The sequence below is a fragment of the Agelaius tricolor genome, unplaced genomic scaffold, assembly GCF_023055355.1.
Source record: "Agelaius tricolor isolate 1412-34295 unplaced genomic scaffold, bAgeTri1.0.p SCAF_13, whole genome shotgun sequence".
Classification (NCBI taxonomy): domain Eukaryota; kingdom Metazoa; phylum Chordata; class Aves; order Passeriformes; family Icteridae; genus Agelaius; species Agelaius tricolor.
The window spans coordinates 6,467,348-6,480,406 of record NW_027269273.1 but is presented as its reverse complement, the minus strand read 5'-3'; the positions used below and the strand labels follow the sequence as shown (position 1 = coordinate 6,480,406).

General features: G+C 40.7%; 1 protein-coding gene across 3 annotated transcripts in view; it reads left to right on the top strand.

Annotated features, from left to right (window-relative positions):
- Nucleotides 1-13,059, top strand: part of PCDH15 (protocadherin related 15) — a 642,625-nt gene that overhangs the window by 123,656 nt on the left and 505,910 nt on the right. The gene's annotated exons all lie outside the window — the stretch shown is intronic.

The following is a 13,059-nucleotide window of genomic DNA, read 5'->3' as shown; positions in this document are numbered from 1 at the left end:
ACTAATTAATTAACATCTGAGTCCCAACAAGAAATACTATCTTACACATTTGATCCCAACCTTGACAAAAAATAACAAGTTAAGGCTCTGCAGGATTCACACTGACATTCCCAAGTTGTCCTTTGTGGGGTGAAAGCTGCAGCTCCACACCTCAGAACACAGAGTTCCTGCTCATCCTGTCCCATATTCTATGGCATCCAGATGTGTTCAATGCTGCCTGCTGCCAGGGTGACTTCAGAGCAAATCTGCAGCTGGAAGCTGTTTTGGATGCTTCACCCCTTTTCAATTGAGACATTCCAATAATAAACACCCCCATGAACAGCAGTTCTGGGATTCTGTTAGGCAGAAGGTAAAGGGAGCAGGTTTCTAACCCATTGAAAATTGGATTGATAGTGAAAATGAGATAAAATAGTGTTGCAAAGATCCCTGGGCAGGCCAGAAATGTATGTTGATAATCAGGTTTATTTTTCAGTTATGAAGAACTACATATAATAGAATTATATTTGTTGTATAAATATAATTTGGGGGGAATAATAGAAGGAGTGTTCTGTTGAAGAACAGAAAGAGTTCTTTAGTAACCAGCTACCAGAGAAGCTGCAAATCTCCTTGTCTTCCATGAGTAATGACCTGGAATGGATAGCTCTAATTCCCTCTTTAAAAAATGCATTGGGAACTTAACCAGTCCTCCTTGTGTGCCTGGTGGAGCATCTGCAATTCCATGAAATGCTTGTCAAAAGCTCTGCTCTGTAATCCTGCCAGTTGCTGTTGCTTATGCAGCTTCAATTATTGAATGCCCAAAGTTTTTGTCCTTCCCTCAAGACCTGAGCTGCAAAATTGCTTTTACAGGGTTTAAATTTTGATTTATTTTAATTTTTTTTTCAGTTTTGCAGAGCTTTTAGTGCTCGAATCAAAACAGCCATGAAATAAGTGGAGTAATGTGTCAGGGAGGATTCTTGTTAGCCAATGGAACATTAGCACCACACATTTTTTTTGTCTGGAGCAGTGGAGCTGAATACCTTCCAGAGGACTCAAAACCATTCCATTTCCCCTCCTTTCCAAGCCTAGATCCATTGTGAAGCACTGAAGAAATGTCAGACATCAGGGATGGATGTGGAAGCGTGTCTGGGAAGAAGCCAGGATCATTTTTCCTCTCCAAATCCCAGTTCTGGTCCCCTGTTCTGTAACCTGCTGTCCAACCCCCTCCTTCCCACAGGAAGGAATTCCCAAATCCCAGCCAGTGACCCTGGGGCCATGGAGCTGCCACCATGTGTCCCCAAGGCCACAGTCAGGATGTGTGATAATTAAAAATCCGGTAGGACTTTGTTGCCTTTCCCCTAAATAGGACAAGTTTTACACCTCGGGGATGGTTTTAATTAATATTAATTGGTGGTTCTAATTTAACATTCAGACTGAGCACTTTTGACCAGGTAACTGCTGAGTGCTGCAAATTTGAGCCTCCCCAGTGCCATTTTTTATTACTAAGTTTTAAATAAATAAGCAGAGTATAGAAAGCAAATTGGACACAAACTACTGTTGGAAGCAGATGCATTTCAGAACCTTTTCCAGCTTTCCCAGAGATCTTTGTGCTAAACATAGTGGGGAAAGAATTCTTTTGTTTCCCATAGCACAAAGAAAAAAAAGCTACAAAATTTTAAGCTTTTATTTTAAATCGTTTTATTTGGTTTTATTTTTAATTATCTGACAGGCTTTCAAAGAATCCTGGAATGGTTTGGATTGGAAGGGACCTTAAAGCTCATCTAATCCCATGGGCAGGGACACCTTCCACTGTCCCAGGCTGCTTCAAGCCCAAGGTTAAATTCAGTACTTATGGGCTTTCCCTTATTGATTATCTCTGTGTTTGGAGGTTTTTTTGTTTGTTATTATCCTTATAAATACATATTCTCACTTTACAGCTCAATCTGAGCCTCTCAAGCTTCGGTCATTGTGAGCAATCTGTGCCCTCTCCCTTCTCAGGCCTTTGCTGCCTTTTGTCCCCTCCTTCTGTCGCCCTGTCCCTCTCCTGCCATGTGCATCATCGTTCCAGAATCCATCATTGCAATTCCAGTCCTAATATAATATTTAGAGATTTCAGCTGAGCTTTGTGATGACTTTCCTGAGCACTTCTGGGGTGCTGAGTTGATATTTTGGGTTTGGGGCTTTTTGAGATGTCAGGCTTGTCACAGTCAGATTTTCATAAGGTTGGGAAACTTATCTCCCAGATTCCCATTTTTCTTCAAGGTCTGTGCTTTGAGAGTGGGGGTAGAAGAACCTCTCAATCAAACATTGTCTCTTGCAATTCTGATTGTAAAATATGGGCCCTCACAACTGCTGGGCATTTGAAACAACACCAGGCAAGGAATTGGATCTGTTTGAAGTTTTATTAACCTATTTTCAGTGCCCAGGAACCCATGAATGCTCTTTCTCCAGAGTATAATGGTAGGGGGAGAACAAAAATCATGCTTATACAAATGATTTTGCCTTTTGTCTGCAAAAGGGGTCAACCTCCATTCCCGAAATTGTTCCATTTGCTTGAATATCTGCTGAAGTGGACGTTCAGGCCGTGGTGAGAGCTGCTGGGTGCTGCCTGGTTTTGAAGATTTGATCCCCAGCTGCCTATTGATTAATTCTAATAAATTTTCTTTGGGAAAGGAGGCCATTTCAGCTTAAATGCCCAGTGCCCAGCAGGAGCTTGGAGGTGATGGCAGGAGCTTTCCTCTTCCTGCCTGTGGTTTTCTGTTGTCCCCTGTGTTTCATGGCAGCAAAGACACATTGTTCTATAGAAAGCATAAAAATCAGCTTTGCAAATTGCTGAAACCTTTTCATTCAAACAATTAAGCCACGTAGAGCATTCTCTCCAATGCCTCTCTGAATAGTGATGACCCCCATTAAAATGGTTATTGAGTTCTTCTGAGTTGCATAACCTACATATCCGTGGTGAAACTGCTATAATTAACTCCATTTTTATTGGCTTTAGAGGGATTTATGCTGAATGTGGGGCCACACAGCTCCAGGTTGGTGCCTTCCATTCAACTTCTGCAAATCTCAGCGTGGCTCGAAATTGGCCTCTCAGAGGCGAACTTTAAAGGCCATTGTGGAGGTGGGCTGAGAGATTAAATAAAGAGCAGCACAGAGCAGCACTGCCTTGGGTTTGGAGTGGGTTTTACAAAGCAACAGGAGATTTAGGGGCTGTCAGAAATATGGAGTTTTGCTAATTTGCATTTCTCTTCAGATCATGAGGATTTCCATAATTTGCTTGGGAAAATATCTTTCCAAGGCATCCTTAGTGCTCTTTTATCACTATTTTACCTCCCAACCTAACAGATGTTTTCTAGCAGTTAAGTTATGATGAGCATATGACAAGTTTTGTTAAGGTCTAGAGGGGAAAAAAAAATAATCTATGCCTCAGTCTTGTGGTAAAATTTTTGTGGTTATTGGATGAGAAGAGAGGAAACCTTTCTGAAATATTCAAAGTGTTTCCCTGATGGACATTGCACAAAGGGGGCTGTCTCAGTGAGCTGTGGAAGGAACTGGATTTCACAGTGGCCATACCTCCACAGTATTTTCCAAAATCTCCCAAAAGAGAGAGCTGCTCACCAAAAGCAGCTGTAGTTTGGCCAAACAGTTGATAACATATAATTATTTTACTTCTGTTGTTATTTTTGATGGTGAGATGTAATGTTCTGAGTAACCAGAGCTCTTTATGCACTCTTACCTCTGAATTTGTCTTTCTCAGGTCAGGCCATTCCTCGGGTGCTGTTCAGTGTAGGAATTGAAACAAACTCTACAAAACAAAACGCTTGTGTGAGACCACAAAAAGTGTTTTTCATTCCTCTCAGTACAAGCTTAGATTGAAAAGAAAATATCCTTACCTTTATTTTCATTGTCCTCATGGAGCTTTAATTTCCATTTCCATGAAGAGGCTCATTTCTATTACAATGAGCCATCACTAAGTAGTAGCTGCTCTCCTGAGAGCTTTTCCTGTTGGTGTGGGCCAGGTTCTAATCCCAAAGGACATTCCTGGGAGAGACTTTGGATTGCACAGGTTTCTCCATGGAAGGGAATTTTGCTCAAGAAAGAAGCAGGAGGCTGCAGGAGTCCTTCAGACATTCCTGAATGTTCTCTGCATGAACAGGACAGGTCTGGCTTAAAGGAAGGTAGCCCTGGAACTGTGGGCTCAGCTCTAGAAAAAGAGTTGGTTCATCCTCTATCCAAAACATGCTCACATAATAGGAGTAAAAGGAGAGACTGGGTGGTGTTCAAGGCAAAAGAAAAAAAAAATTAAAAAAGGAGAAAACAATCTTTTTAAATGTCTCCCACCCCCTCATTGGGAGTAGTCCCACCTACTGAAGTCAGATATGGAAATTATGGGGGTTTTTTGGATTGAATTTCTTCTGTTCTGAGTCACTAATAGGTTGGTGTAAAGTACAAATGTCTGTCAGCTTCTCTCTGGGTCACTAAAATGCATAATTCTGTAATTTTCCATGCAGTCCAACAGAAATGGGGCTGGAGAAAGTTCTTAACTCCTGTTTCCCCTCTTGAGGTGAGGAAGGTGCACAGAGACGTGCATTTACTTTGGTAAATTCAACATAACCACAGCTGTTTTTATCTGCATTCCTGATTTGCTTGCATGCCTGGTGAAGCATATTCTCAGCTGCCATCATTTTTTGGATGGAGAAGTCAGCTGTAAGATGTAGGCAAGCTTGGTATTACCAAAATAGGGGCTTGGCAGAACACCTGGGGGACATTTGCAGCTGGCCACGGGCGTCAATCCTCTAGCCAGTGCCAGGGGTAATTGCCAGGGGTAATTCTGGATTTCTCCACTTGGGGAGAATTTCTGCACTTGCTCCTGCCTGTTGGCATTGCAAGGTGAAGCTGCTGGAGCAGCAGCTGCCTGTGCTGCTCCCTTGTTGGACAATACCCTTTTCTGACCAGAGATGGGGTAACTGAGAGGTGTTTTTAAAAGCTTTTATTTCATTTTCAGTCTCATGAGAAGGGTGAGAGAATACAGATTGCTATAATTCACACCATCACAATCAGAAGCCAATTATTTCGTAATTACAATACATTACAAATGTTTCTTGGCCTGTCAGCTTTTTGCCACACCATGCTGTAGATGCCTTAAAGCCAGTTATCTAAAACTACCCCTCGTGGGTCCTGCTACAATGCATCTTTCATAGTTGTATTTCTCCAAAGTATCTAGTCTTATTTGCAAGGCCATCTTTTGAGACTTTTTTCTAGCTCCATTTCTCTCTCAATGGCATTTCTAAGTCAGCATTTCTTATCTCAAAGGTTACATACAGATGCATACTGTGTGGGCTTTCTGTCAGGCTCTGAGAACTCTCTACAAATCCATTTCCCACATTTCCCCCTCTCTCTTGAACTGAAAAAACTCTTTGAGTCTCTTGAACTCCCCCACTCTCTGACACTGCTGTCCTGTCTAATGGAGTCTGAGTCCTCAGCCACCTGGGGACAGTGCCACAGGTGACATCTCTCAGGCATTCCCGTGCCCATGGAGAAAGCAGCAGAAAATAATCCATTTCTTGGTTGATTCCCTAAAACTTTCCATAAGAGGACTCTCATGGCATTGACCTTCATGTTTGTTTTTCTGTGAAGTGCCTTTATCCTCCCACATCATTCACACAGAACTATCAAGAAGTGCTTTCAATATCACAGGGTGCCCAGAGCTGCCCCTGGATTCCTGGAGGTCAGGCTGGATGGGGTTTGGAGCAACCTGGGAGAGTGGAAGATGTCCCTGCCCATGGAACTGCATGGATATTAAGGTTCCTTCCCACCCAGACCATTCTGGAATTCTGGAATTCCTAGTGAGCTGGGACTTCCTGAACCAGTAGAAGTAAGGCAGAGGATGGGGAGAGTGTGAGGAGAGGGGGGGAAAAAGTAAATCCAAGAGGCTTCAGAGAATTTTGGATCTCTAGAGTGTAAGGTTGATTTAATGAACTACAAGCAAAGCTGTTCTGATTATATCATGTGTATCAATATCCTCTCCTCAGACCCTCCCCAAATCCCACCTTGTTCAGATGATTCTGTGAAATATTGAAGCATAAAGGAAGTTTTACCCTTTTTTAATGGTAGAGATCAGAATCAGGGTAAAAACCTGCCAGGATAAATAACACAAGTATTGTTCTATTGATTGTGAGTGCCTTTGCTCCAGCCTGCTGTCCACTGTCCTTTAGCAATTTTCCAGGACAGAGAACTAATTCTGCTGAGATTCCCCTCACTGAAATGACAATTCCACAGCTTCCTCTGGGGACAGCCAGGAGTGTGATCAGATTTGCAATCTGTAAACTCCTATTGATTTGCCTTCTAAAAACTTCCTAAGAAATCCCACCTGGGTGTAGAATTCCTCTGACCTCCATCAGCCTCTCTAACAAGTTCTTCAAAAGAATTATTATCTTTTAAATAGGACTGCAGTAGTGTGTTCTTGAAAGAATATGAAATTAAATTACCTGAGCTGGAGTGCAGTTATTAGAGGAGGTTTAGGATGAGGCATAAAAATAGATTATAAATATAGGTTTAGGATGAGGCATATAAATAGATTATCTGTCTATTTTAATTATCTAATGCATGTATATATTTAGGATATATACATGCATTAGATAATTAAAAATCATGTACATCTTCCTGGGTTGTTTGGGGGGCTTTGTTTAATGATTGCAAAGTCAATGGGATTTTTAGGGCTTTTATTCCCATATCACTTAATACAGATACAGGTTGTATTGGAAAGCCATTTAACAACAAAGAAATGGGTATTGGTCCAAAAGTGCCATCATTTTTTTAGGTATTGAGTTCATATATACAAAATTTTATCTACTCCTGTGCCTTAATTCTGGCTGCAAGAGTTGGACCTTGCACTCCTCAAGCCAAAAGGGGGCTGGCTTTTCTGCAGAGCACAGGAAAGTTGCTTTTTTCACTCAGTCTCATTCTTTTTGTACACCAGAATACCTTACCATTAAACCCTGTATATGTGATTACATTAATGCTGATTCCATTCAGTAGGCATGGGGATGAAAATGGGATTTAAGGTTAGAATTGGGCTTTGCTCTTTCTCTCTGAGTGTATGAAATAGAGATTTTCTAAGCCATGAGCACCATCTTTGTCCAACCCAGAGCATCAGCCCCTGGCTCAAAGGTTGTGCTAGATGATCTTGGAGGTCTTTGCCAACCTTAGTGATTCTGAAAACCAGCATTTTTCAGGGAGGTTTGGGTCTGTGCACATGGGTTTGGTATTTTGATGTCAGAGTTCAAAGGGGAGCGCAGTCCTGGAGCTGTGTCCTTGTGCAGGGATTGCCTGCACTGCCCCTGGGATAAACCCAGCCCTAAGAGTGCAATGGGGTTTCACCAAAACCCTACAAGAAGGCTTTGGGAGTTGCAAGAGAGAGTGAAGAGCAGCCAGGCTTGGAATATTTTGCCTTGGTGTGTGTTTGTTGGACTCTGAGCAAGAGGGCTAAATTTGTATGCAAGTCTAAGTAGGAGGGACCTGGCAGCAAAGCTGAGCACATAAAATGTAAAATTCTCAGCTCACGGAGAGATGAGGCTGAAGAACATTGATCAGAACGTGTCAGTGGGAGCAATTTGTGACTGTGGGAGGGTGGTGGAGTCACAGGTTTGTTTCAGTGTCAGCCCTGTCCGCCAGCACATGTCAAATAAGTCTGGTTTGAAAGAGAGAGGGGAAGCAAAATGCTCTCCTAATTCCAATTTCCATCAGTTATCTTTACTGGCTGGTTCCTCAGCCGGTCCCATGGATATCCTTTGTGTACTGGGGGATACCAAAAGGTGAGGCAGAAGAGCTTTTAACAACTGAGGGGAAACAAATGTAGAGTTTGAAAAACTCTCAGCTTTGAGTGTTGTAGGGAGTGAAGTTTTGTAGGACTCTCCAGCATTAAAGAATTTGGTAATTAAAGAAAAATGCCTTTGTGTCAAAAAAATCCTTTTGTGCTTTTGAAGTGATGGGAAGATGCAATTCCAGAAATGCTGTGAGGAAAGTACATTTTCCTGCTTTGCTGAGATCTAGCCCAGAAGGCCACAGGTGACTCAAATAAATATTGCATTTCAGAGTAGAGGAGTCCTTTGCAGGAGAAATGAGTATCAGACAGAGGGCAGAGAGCAGGGGTTATTTATTCTGCACTGAAGAGTGTGTGACACTCAGAAATGGAACAAACTCTGTCTGAACTGATGTGAGGAAGAAGCTCACGGGTGGAAATGACACAAATGGAAGAGTTTTTGATCATTGCAATCCTGGGTTTGAGCCTTAGACAATACCATTGCTGGAGTTAAAAGCTGAAATTCCTGCCTGCTTACCAGCACAAGGGTGGGGAGTGTGGGAAAGCAGCAGATCCCCAAAACCAGCAGAAATGGGGAAATTGGAGACCTGTCAGAAATGTGCTTTATTCTGATGTCAAGCAGCAGTCACAGGTGGTGCCTTGTCACCATCATATTTTCTGGAAAAATCCCTTTGCCAGGAATTTTTCTCCTGGGAAGCTGGGAAACCTGAGAGAAAAATGAAAACAATAATTATCTGATTGCTTCTCCTGTGTTTTGCTGCTTTGGAATGTGGTTTGGACATTGTTTACCAACTGGCCATTGTTTGATTGGTTTCATGTGAATTGTTTTGACTTAATGACCAATCACAGTCAGGCTGTGTCAGGACTCTGGAAGAGGTCATGAGTTTTTTTTATTATCTTTTAGCCTTCTGTAAGTATCCTTTCTCTATTCTTTAGTATAGTCTAATATAACATTCTTTAATATAATATAATATTATAAAATAATAAATTAGCCTTCTAAGAACATGGAGTCAGATTGATCTTTCCTCCCCACAGCAGGGGACCCCAAAAATGCCACAGAACCTCTTGTGGAGATGTGTGTGACACTCACAGTTTCTTCTGTGAGGAGAGCCTATGAATCCTCTCACTGTTCCTCAGAAGTTATTAATTGTTGTGGCAAGTGTAATTATCAGAGGATCTTTGTCCTTTCTGAGTTGGAGAGCTATGGCACAATGGATCTTTTTAGGATCTGCTCACCTTGATCATCTGGGTCAAGTTACCTTTTCTTGTCCTTTTTTTTTTGGATTTAGATGTTTATTCATTTTTATTTATATTACAGTTTTACAAAATCTGAATTTTATAGTACTTTTTTTAATGAGTTAAAACTGGAGTTCTATCTTTTTTTATATAAGGTTTTTTAAGGATAAACTGATTAATTATAAAATGACACACTATTTTTATTTTTAACTTAATAACTACTTGTGTTTTGTAATGTGGACTTTTTTATTTAATTACATAATATTACTTAAACTTATGAAGAAGAAGGTGAAGAAGAAGGATTAGTTTCTATTTTAAAACTTTTGTTATATATATGATTATATTTTTAAACTTAAAATTATGTAGTATCACATAGTAAAAAACAATTTAAACTACATACTTATGATTTTAGTTCTATTATTTAATTACATAATAATACTTAAGCTTATGAAGAAGGTGAAGAAAAAGGATTAGTTTCTATTTTAAAAATTTTGTTATCTATATTTTTATATTTTAAAACTTTTATCTATATGATTATATTTTAAAACTTTAAACTTTGAGGTTACTATGTGATATTACATACTTTTATTTATACTACATACTTATTATTTTAGTTCTAATATTTAATTACATAATATTACTTAAACTTATAAAGAAGGTGAGGATAAAGGATGAGTTTCTGTTTTAAAACTTTTATTTTGTTATATCATTATATTTTAAAACTTGAAGTTCTTTACTATGTTATGGATATTATATACTTATACTTAAGCTACATACTTATAATTTTAGTTCTATTATTTCATTTTGGAAATTTTCTCTATGGTCTTAGATTAAATGTAGTGGTTTTTGGGGGGTTAGTGTCTGATAGTACAGAAAGTTTAAAGTATTCAGTAACTAGGGTTCTAACAGGAAGTGTTCCTGAGTTCTTAGCTGAGGAAGAAAGGGGAAAATGCCCAGATTTGGGGCTTTTATGGCTTTCCAGTGGCTGGTCTGAGGGATGCTCTGAGCCTGCAGAGGAATATTTCTGTGCCTCCTTTCCCTGGGATTGCTCAGCCAAACGTATTTCCAACCTTAAGATGGAATTTGAGTGCCAAGGTGAATATATTGGTTTAGTAACAAGTACAGAGTAGTTGAAAGAGGATGAAAAGGATGAAGTTTAAAGGCACCCAAAAATGAGAGAGATCCTGATATTATCAGTGGTGTTGCTCATTATTTGAGGTAATGTTGCATTTTTCACTCCTTTTGCTCCTTTCTGCCCTACCTTAGAGCTTCTTTCCTTCCAGGGCACTGTGCAGGTGCTGGATATTCACAATAAAGGAGATGGTGGCTTTCAGTTCTCCCTTTTTCCCTTTTCTGCTTAAATACTTTTTTGGATTTATTCTAAATTTTTATGGGAGTTGTAAATGCAGTGCTGTTTAACAAAGGTTAAATGAATATACCAGAGATTCTGATGGAGCCACAGTTGAAGGAAAATTTGAACAGTTTGAGCATTACTTGTATTCACTATTAAGTTTAGGACTCTTCTGAACTGAGCAAGGTTTTTTCATTCATCTTGTCCTATGCTTGAAAGCTTGTGCTGAATAGCAGCCCCCAGCTATGTTATTTCATTTAAAGGCTGCTCACAAATAGCCAGTTCCTGTTAGACTTTGGTATTTCTTGACTATTGAACAACACCTGATCCTCTCTGCACAAGCAGGGGTGTGAAGCAAACCTGTGTGAAAAGCATTAAAATCCCCTTTTGTCACTTTAAGAAATTCCTGATGCTGCAGTTTTTCACCAGTGACTGCATCTTCTCTTTCCTCCCTTCAGCCTTGGACTCTGCTGTGGGTGTTTGACACACTGAAATCCCTGCTCTGCATCCTGTATTGCACCTCTGCATTTTCCCCCTGGCTTTACAGGGGTAAGAACAGACTCTATTGATCAGCCCTTGCACTTGAGGAGTTTTATTTCATGTTTTATTTAATTTTCTAAGCTACACCTGGGGAGACTCAGTAGGTGTGTCTGGGCTTCGCCACAGTTGCTCCTGCAATAAGGATTTGTTTATCTGTAAATAAATAATTCAATATTCCTTTGATGTTTTATGAAATTAGCTCAGATTCAAATGAAAAGGAACATGTAAGTTTGATTAAAACACAGTTTAGCTCACACCATGACATGGGATGTGCATTTTTGAAAGAAGCAAATGCAAATTTGATACAATAAATAGGAGTAAATCCCTGTTTTCTAAGAGAACTGTTTTATTACAGTGTATTGTTGAAAAGAAAATGAAATTATACACAGGATAAAAAAAAAAACTCCTCAAGATTCTCTAGAACCAAAAATGTTGGTATGTCAATAGAAGTTTGATAGCAAATGCCCAGGTGTTCTCATCTCTGTCACTTATCCCTTGCTGCCGACAAACATGGCCAAAAAATTCACTTATGAGCTTTCTCTGCATATTTTTTACCAAAAAGAGCTACAAATAATGGTGTCTGTGGCCATGTAGATCTGTTGTGTCTTTAATATATTCATTTTTACAGTTGAAGATGGCTTTTAAAAATGCTGATCTCAGTTCTTCCAAATGCAATAAGCAAGCCTGGCAGCTCTGTGCTCGTTTTATTGTTCCTAAATCTAAGAGCAGCAAGCATGATATGAAAAAGGATTTGAAATATCTTAAATACCAGCCATGCCAAACTCCCAAGGGTTTTTTGCCGATGGCTGGAAATCAGAGAATTAAAAATAGAATCGTTCATTAGGGATGAGGTGGTGTGATAAAATGTGTGGTTTGTTCTTGTTGCAAGCGTTTGAGGATATTTTTTTCCTGAGAGATTTATCGTATGGAAGTTCTTAATTATGAAGCCTGTACTTTTAATTGTGCTGTAATGTTGTGACCATAAGAACATGGTTGTCACTTTGCCTCAAAGGCCCGGCTCCACTCGGTGACGTCGGGATTTATCTTGGTTTGCTAGGATAATAAAGTGCTATGATCTGCTCACACTGGTAAACAAGATCCAATTTCATTGCTGCTGACAAAGCCATGTGTCTTCAGTGCAAAGGAAAATTGGCCACAGGCACTGCACAAGCCACTACTGCATATTCTCCTCTCCTGGTTTGTAAATATTGTCAGCGTTGCTTCAATCATCATTTGGGGCTTTCATTTGCTCTTCCTGTACTACAAACACTCCTCAGCTCCTTTTGTTAAGGCTGGAGGTTGCAGGGACTCTGCAGAGAGCATTTTTAAGGAAAACCTTCAGAGCACAGGATTTGGGATCTTTCCAGCTGGCAGGATGGGTGCTGGAGTGGTCCAGACTGGGAGGGAGGGCTCTGCTCCCCTCCTGCCTGAGCTGATGCCTTGAGAAGGCTGACCCAGAACAGAGCTAAAGAATAAAGCAGGGATTTATCAAAAGGCCTCCATGGATCCAACCTTGGGCAGCACAAGACCCCAGCCAGGGCTGCACCCAAGGTGAACCAAAATGGGCACAAAATGGACACCTGGTCATGGGGTCTGTCACTGTGATCAGTTCTGCTCCATTTGCATCTTGGAGTTCATTGTCCCATTCCAGCTTTAGCCCATGCAGTCCCATCATTCTTGGTTTTCTCTCTTCAGCCCACGTTGTTTGTGCTCTTGGGCCTGAGATTTGGATCATTTGTCCTTGGTCCCCAGCTGGAGCAGGAATTGTTTTGTCTCCCTGCTCTGTGCACAGAGCTCACCATCCCTTAATGTGAATCTCAGAATTACCCACCAAAGCAGCACAGAATGTGGAAAATATAAAAGCTGAGGCATCAGAGGCAGGGTCAGCTCTGGGGGCAGACCAGGCTCTCCAGGGCTCTACCTGGAAAAAGCAGAGTGTGGAGACTGCAGGGCCTCCCCTCCAGGGGATCCTTCCCCAGCAAGGCTGCTTGGGTTCCAGCCTGGAGGGAACTCTCCCTTTCCAGTGACATTAAAAACAAACTCTGACTCCAGCCACAGATTATTCCTGAGGCTCAGAGAGTGGAGAAGTGACATTCACTTGTTAAAAATACTCTTCAAAAGCCAGCACTGAATC